Source organism: Triticum urartu, chromosome 3 (genome assembly GCF_003073215.2).
Source record: "Triticum urartu cultivar G1812 chromosome 3, Tu2.1, whole genome shotgun sequence".
NCBI classification, from domain to species: Eukaryota; Viridiplantae; Streptophyta; class Magnoliopsida; order Poales; family Poaceae; genus Triticum; species Triticum urartu.
This window is the reverse complement of record NC_053024.1, coordinates 627,332,958-627,341,454: the sequence shown is the minus strand read 5'-3', so window position 1 is coordinate 627,341,454 and position 8,497 is coordinate 627,332,958.

Below are 8,497 nucleotides of genomic sequence, written 5' to 3'. Positions count from 1 at the left end.
GTTAAAGAAGACGGTTCAAACTTTGACAATGATGATCTTTGGCGGCTGACCAAACAGATGCGGCCAGTGGCCAGCAAATTGGCTGAGGACACCAATTTGTCCCATTTTCAACCGTTTTATGATGTAGAAGGGAAAAGATAGCCGGCCGATATCCATGAAGTCGAAGAACTTGTGCCTCCAATTCGTAAGCACACTTACGCCCCTGATATTAACCCTTCTGATCCTATCCATGAGGAAGCAGTGTTCCAAGCTTTAACCGGAATCGATTGGTCAATGGCTGATTTCCAGCGGCTGGGGAGGGATGAAGAAGTGCCTACACCAACTGATCCGCAACCGTCAAACCATCATGATGAAGAGTCCTGATCCGGTCGCCGGTTTATATGGCTACTGTGAAAAACAATGGCACTGTTTGAGCCGCTTTGAAGCTTCATGTAATAGGATAGCTGAAACTTTGTTTATCTGCCATGCCATCGAGCATGTTTCATAACGCTTTGTGACAATCTATGCCGCCCTTCAGGATATATTTTATGCATAGCCTATGATGACTTGCCTTCCTGGGTTCAAAAAACTTTAAAGTGTCTAGCGGTTTACCGCTAGACATGTCATAATATCCAACAAGTATATAGTACTTTAGCTGAATAATCAAGTGTTTGTACAAAAAATAATGTACAGAACATACCTCATTGATTGACCAAACGTGTATACAGCAAAGGTGTTTAACACCAACCCGATACGTTTGATAATTTTATCTTCATAATGCTGGTTTATATATCAAACCGGACCGGTATAACTACCGGATTTTCTTTATAACACTGGTGATTTAGTCAAACCAGACCGGGTCAATGACCACCTGTTTATAATTGGTCATGTGCCAACAACTGGTAGTTGGAAAGCAAGTCGGGTCAAGGATGCCAGTTTATCAAAAAATACTCATGATTTTCAACAAACAAAATTCAAATAGGAAAATATGCGAGGCTTTTTACGAGCTGCCAGGCTCCAAATCGAGGCTTTTCATGGGCTGCCAGGCCTCTGAGTTAAACCATTTATCAAAGCCTTTTAAGATGGGCCTCCAATTAACCAATCATTGTTTTAACTGTGACAAGTTCAGGGTCTGTAAAAGATTGACTTGTCAAACGTTCGATGGGTCATACTAGGATTACCTGGATAGGAGTGGCTTACTTGATGAAGGCAGGCTGACTCGGGGTTTTAGGTGAATACACCAGGCGTCCAAGCCGTGGCTTGATAGCCAATTACAAGGGTCCTTTCAAACTCTTTGTTGCTTTGCAAAAAAGAGCCCCCAAGTAACTTTGTGAGTGATGCTCAGTGTGTGCCTATGTTTGAGTCTGTACTATGTACAACACTCTCTTTGGCTCCACAAATTTTCCTTGTATGGCTTGAAATGCCTATCAAGAGGTGTAGCTGAGGTTCAAACATGACCAAGCCCCCTAGTGATTTTCTTTATCTCTATGCAGCTGCTAAATCCGGTTTAACAAAGATTCCGCTTTGTTAGTTATCGTGTAAAAGCACACACATGATATAAGAAAGAACAGATACCCCGCTTATAACGGAGGCTCTGGTTTATTATATGATATATACACTGTCATAAATATGTACAGATGAAGAGCCTATGGCTTCAAGTATAATAAGGCTGAAGGAGAGCTATGTTCCATGGCCGCTTTGTCTCCTCTTCCGATTGACGTGAGTCTTCATGCTCTCGAACATCAATGAGGTAGTAAGATCCGTTGTGCAGGTTTTTGCTGACCAAAAAAGGTCCTTCCCAAGGGGGGGATAACTTGTGCATATCAGTCTGATCTTGGATGAGCCGAAGCACCAAATCACCTTCTTGAAAGGTTCTAGTTTTAACCCGGCGGCTGTGATAACGTCGAAGATCTTGTTGATAAATCACCGAACGTGCTACTACAAGATCACACTCTTCATCCAACAGGTCCAGAGAATCCTGACATGCCTTCTCATCCCATGGTGGGCGCCAACTGTCGTGGGTTTGTCATGGCAGATGTCCTCATGAAAGGACTTAGTCGTGGAGCCATCGCAATGGGTTAGCTTAAAGGGGTTAAACCGGACAAGGGGACACAGGAGTTTATACTAGTTCGGCCCCTTCGATGAAGGTAAAAGCCCACGTCTAGTTGTGATTGGTATTGCTAGGGTTTCGAAGGCCAGGGAGCGAATCCGCTTTGTCTGGCTGTCGAGTTGTTGTTGTCTGTCTCTAAACCGCGGCCGGCTCATCCCTTTATATACATAGGTTGACGCCCGCCGGGCTACAGAGTCCCGAAGCCGGATCATAAACGTATCTGGTTCGGCCTCTCTCTCTCTCTCTATCTTACTATACAAGTTACATGACTAGGCCGGTTTACATTTACAGGCTGTAACCCGCCTTTGGGCCCTTCGTAAAGCGCCATCATCTTTATATCTTCATGGGCTTCTAATCTTCAAAGAGTCAACCCGGCTACATAAGGCCAGTTTACCTCCAGTAGTAATATCCCCAACATCATTGGTCCGGGCCTGACGGTGGCTCTCATGTTGCTGCTTTTTCAAAAGAAAATGAGGATCCAAATAAGCCAAAGGGTGTGAAAACCTTACTTTCCGGGTTACCAGTCGAGGTTTTGGTCTTGGCAAAGGTTCTGAGTCGGAGGAAATAGTTACCTCTTCTTCTACTGCCTGGCTGGCCCCCGTGTCGTCCTCGCAATAGTCAGTGTCAATAAGGTTGTCAAAAAATAGGCCAAGGGAGTCAAGGGCTACCTCCAACTCAGAAACATCATCCAGCTTGAACATATCAGAAGTAATCTTTTTCTTCTTGGACTTTCGGGTTGTCTTCCTGGCGGTTATGGCAGCAGCTCTAGCCTTCTTGGTGGCTTCATGATCATATTTGGCCTTCCAGAAGTCATATTTGGCCTATAGGCAAATAACAGGTTAAAAGTCATGCAAGTATTTAACTACTGAAGAAAAAAAGGAGGTCAAGGGGGTTCACCTCTGGTGTCGGGTTAAGTTTGCATAAAGGATTTAATCCAACCTTACTACAGTCCTCATATTTACTGTTTACGAGGGTGGTTGACATCTCCACAATAGCCTCTTCAGTCAGTTGCAGAGGGCTATGACGCAGAGGGTCATCTGGTCCTCCGGCATAGGTATGCATCAAGGTAGAACGGCGGCTCAGAGGGATGACCCGCCATGCGATCCAGCAATGGATCAGATCAACACTAGTTAGGCCGTTTCCCAATAAGGCTTGAATCCTTTTGATAGATGGGATAAGCTTCTTGCGTTCAGCAGCAGTAAGCTTGTCAGGGAGCACAAACTTAGAATCAAGAAGCTCCGCGTGATAACCCGACAGTGGTCTTTCATCAGCTGGCGATGTGTCTTGGCAATAGAACCAAGTTTGGTTCCAATCCTTGGGATGGCTTGGTAAGACTATTAAGGGAAAGACAGCACCCTGTTAGCGCTGAATCGAGAATGCACAAAGTTCCAAGCTAAGGCCGTTGGTGCATTCATTCTGGCGGTTCAAATAGAAGTACTCTCTGAAGAGTTCCACAGTAGGTTCTTCTTGAAGATAAACCTCACAGAGAACTTGAAAATTGCAGATGTTGGATATGGAGTTGGGTCCAAGATCTTGTGGATGAAGCTTGAAAAAATGCAGAACGTCTCTGAAGAACTTTGAACCGGGTGGTGAAAAACCCGAATTCATGTGATCAGTAAAGATGATAACTTCACCGTCTTTGGGCTGAGGCCGTTCTTCGGCCGGGTCAGGAGCATGATAGGACATAGTGGTCTTCTCCGGCAAATACCCGTTGGTGACAAAATCTTTCAAGGTGTCATCAGTAACTGTGGAAGGGACCCAGTTGCAGACTGTTGGTGCTTTTGACGGCATGATGAAAAAGGACAAGCTGAAAAGAAAGTAATTTGCCGGTTCAAATTATTGGTGGAATTACAGGTTAAATGATGATAGTGCAGATGAGTAATGGCAGCTTAAGTAAGGGCTAATGAGATATGAAGGAGAAATGAGCCGGCATGATAAGCCACCATGGCTAAAGATATTTGAAGGTTGTCTGAGACAGAATTGACTAAGTACTGAGATAAACAAGTTTCACAAGCTATTGCTATTATTTTGGATCAAGCTGGTTCAAAAAATAAAAAATAAATCTAGACCTAAAAAACCAGCGCAGAGGAGTTCGTCAGTTCTAAAGAGGCCTTTGTAAAAGAGAAAGGGATGCAAAACAACTACCGCATAGGTTTTGTACTTCTTTTAGATCAAAGGAGGGTGCGATGGAGAAACTGCAAGGAATCCGCGATGAACAGCGAAGAACACCGACGAACTTGCAACCCTAATGCGGATCTAAAGGTGCGGAAAGGTAAGAACTTACGGATGCAGATCTACTACGGAGGGTCGCCGCCATTCTCTGGACAAGCTTAGGGTGATGCAGCGGCCAAAGTTGAGGACGACGGTGAGCGCTGCGGCAGCGGAGCTCGAGCGGCAGAGGGGTTGCGAGAGAAGGAAGAAGAAGAAAGAGGAAGGACCGTCCGTGCCTATTTATAAGGAGATATGTGAATAGGCAGGTGCAAAAATCGAGGAAGGTTAAAAGTAATGATTATCCAGCTAAATGGACGCCTCGATTTTCAGAAAGCATTTAAGATAAGGATCCGTTGCAGATGACGTCGTGGCGGGTTTCCAAATTTTCTGAAGATGACATCATGGCGAATTCCAGAGCTTTACAAACTGCAGAAGATGGATTTCGTCTAAGTGTTGGAGATTGACAAGAAGAAAGTTCAAATCAACCTGGGGCCTAATATTGGGGATATAACTACCAGGTATGACCCGCCCAGGAGGGGCCGGGTCAATCACTATGGCGGGTTACTTAAAAGAAGCCCGACGAGTATACAAGGCGATGGTTCATGATAAAGCTTGTAATAGGCCCAAGCCCAGAGGCAGCTTAAGGCCCGTAATTGTAAACCGCCATGTATGAATAAGACTTGTAAAGTAAGGCATGTAAAAGAAGTCACCGAGCCGGACACGTGGTATGAGCCGGCCGAGACTCTGTAGGCCGCAGGGCGTCAACCCGTGTATATAAGGGGACGACCCGACGGCGGCTTAGGGCAAGAAACAACAGATCGAGAGCCAAGCTAGTGTATTTCGCTCCTTGGTCATCGAAACCTAGCAATACCACAACAACTGGACTAGGCTTTACCTTCACCGCAAGGGGCAGAACCAGTATAAACCTCTCGTGTCCTTTGTCCCGATTAACCCCTTTAAGCTTCCTAGTTGCAATGGCTCCATGACTAAGTCCTTTCACTAGGACATCTGTCGTGACAATTCCACGACACCATGCATGAGTAATTCCATCGTAGGCTTGCTGGAAGGTGATGGGTTGGATGAGATTTATCATGTAATCTAGTGAGTTTTGTTAGGGTTTGATCCCTAGTATCCATTATGTTCTGAGATTAATGTTGCTATGACTTTGCTATGCTTAATGCTTGTCACTAGGGCCCGAGTGCCATGATTTCAGATCTGAACCTATTATGTTTTCATGAATATATGTGAGTTCTTGATCCTATCTTGCAAGTCTATAGTCACCTATTATGTGTTATGATCCGTTAACCCCGAAGTGACAATAATTGGGATACTTACCGGTGATGACCGTAGTTTGAGGAGTTCATGTATTCACTAAGTGTTAATGCTTTGGTCCGGTACTCTATTAAAAGGAGGCCTTAATATCCCTTAGTTTCCAATAGGACCCCGCTGCCACGGGAGGGTAGGACAAAAGATGCCATGTAAGTTCTTTTCCATAAGCACGTATGACTATATTCAGAATACGTGCCTACATTACATTGATGAACTAGAGCTAGTTCTGTGTCACCCTATGTTATAACTGTTGCATGAGGAATCACATCCGACATAATTATCCATCACTGATCCAATGCCTACGAGCTTTTCACATATTGATCTTTGCTTAGTTACCTTTCCGTTGCCACTATCACAATCACTACAAAACCAATACTGTACTTTTGCCACCGCTACTTCCATACTACATTGCTACTAAATAGTTTGCTGTAGATATTAAGTTTTCCAGGTGTGGTTGAATTGACAACTCAGCTTCTAATACTTGAGAATATTCTTTGGCTCCCCTTGTGTCGAATCAATAAATTTGGGTTGAATACTCTACCCTCGAAAACTGTTGTGATCCCCTATACTTGTGGGTTATCAGGGCCGGCTGACCTCCCCCCTTGCTCCTTTATATACGGGGGCAGGGGGCACCCTAGAACACACAAGTTGATTGTTTCCAGCCGTGTGCGGTGCCCCCCTCCACCATAATCCACCTCGGTCATATCGTACTGGTGCTTAGGCGAAGCCCTGTTCCGGTAGCATCATCATCACCATCATCACGCCGTCATGCTGATGAAGCTCTCCCTCGACACTCTGCTGGATCATGAGTTCGTGGGACGTCACCGAGCTGAACGTGTGCAGATCATGGAGGTTCCATACTTTCGGTACTAGGATCGGTCGATCGTGAAGACGTACGACTACATCAACCGCGTTGTGACAACGCTTCCGCTTACGGTCTACGAGGGTTCGTAGACAACACTCTCCCCTCTTGTTACTATGCATCACCATGATCTTGCGTGTGTGTAGGATTTTTTCTAAATTACTGCGTTCCCCAACAGTGGCATCCGAGCCAGGTTTATGCGTAGATGTGATATGCACGAGTAGAACACAAAGGAGTTGTGGGCGTGGGTATATACATATTGCTTGCCGTCATTAGTTGATTCTTGATTCAGCGGCATTGTTGGATGAAGCGGCCCAGACTGACATTACGCGTACGCTTACACGAGACTGGTTCTACCGACGTGCTTCGTACACAGGTGGCTAGTGGGTATCTGTTTCTCCAGCTTTAGTTGAATCAGATTCAATGAACATGGTTCTTTCTGAAGATCAAAAAGCAATCACTATACCGTGTTGTGGTTTTTGATGCGTAGGTAAGAACGATTCTTGCTCAGCCCGTAGCAGCCACGTAAAACTTGCAACAACAAAGTAGAGGATGTCTAACTTGTTTTTGCAGGGCATGTTGTGATGTGATATGGTCAAGACATGATGCTAAATTTTATTGTATGAGATGATGATGTTTTCTAACATAGTTAGCGTATTGTATGAAATGCAATCGCCATGTAATTGCTTTACTTTATCACTAAGCGGTAGTGATAGTCATAGAAGCAATAGTTGGCAAGACGACAACGATGCTTCGATGGAGAACAAGGTGTCAAGCCGGTGACGATGGTGATCATGACGGTGCTTTGGAGATGGAGATCAAAGGCACAAGATGATGATGGCCATATCATATCACTTATATTGATTTCATGTGATGTTTATCCTTTATGCATCTTATTTTTCTTAGATCGACGACAGCATTATAAGATGATATCTCACTAAATTTCAAGGTATAAGTGTTCTCCCTGAGTATGCACCGTTGCTACAGTCCATCGTGCCGAGACACCACGTGATGATCGGGTGTGATAAGCTCGACATTCACATACAACGGGTGCAAGCCAATTTTGCACACGCAGAATACTCGGGTTAACCTTGACGAGCCTAGCATATGCAGATATGGCCTCGGAACACTGGGACCGAAAGGTCGAGCGTGAATCATATAGTAGATATGATCAACATAGTGATGTTCACCATTGAAAACTACTCCATCTCACGTGATGATCGGACATGGTTTAGTTGATATGGATCACGTGATCACATAGATGATTAGAGGGATGTCTATCTAAGTGGGAGTTCTTAAGTAATTTGATTAATTGAACTTTAATTTATCATGAACTTAGTACCTGATAGTATTTTGCATGTCTATGTTGTTGTAGATAGATGGCACATGTTGTTGTTCCGTTGAATTTTAATGCGTTCCTAGAGAAAGCTAAGTTGAAAGATGATGGTAGCAACTACACAGACTGGGTCCGTAACTTGAGGATTATCCTCATTGCTGCACAGAAGAATTAGGTCCTGGAAGCACGGTAGGTGACAAACCCACTGCAGGAGCAACGCCAGATGTTGTGAACACCTGGCAAAGCAAAGCTGATGACTACTCAATAGTTTAGTGTGCCATGCTTTATGGCTTAGAACCGGGACTTCAACGATGTTTTGAACGTCATGGATCATATGATATGTTCCAGGAGTTGAAATTAATATTTCAAGCAAATGCCCGGATTGAGAGATTCAGTCTCCAATAAGTTCTATAGCTGCATGATGGAGGAGAATAGTTCTGTGAGTGAACATATACTCAGAATGTCTAGGTACCACAACAACTTGACTCAGCTATGAGTTAATCTTCCTGATGATAGTGTCATTGACATAGTTCTTCAATCGCTGCCACCAAGCTACAAGAGCTTCATGATGAACTATAATATGCAAGGGATGGATAAGACAATTCCTGAGATCTTCGTTATGCTAAAAGCTGCGGAGGTAGAAATCAAGAAGGAGCATCAAGTGTTGATG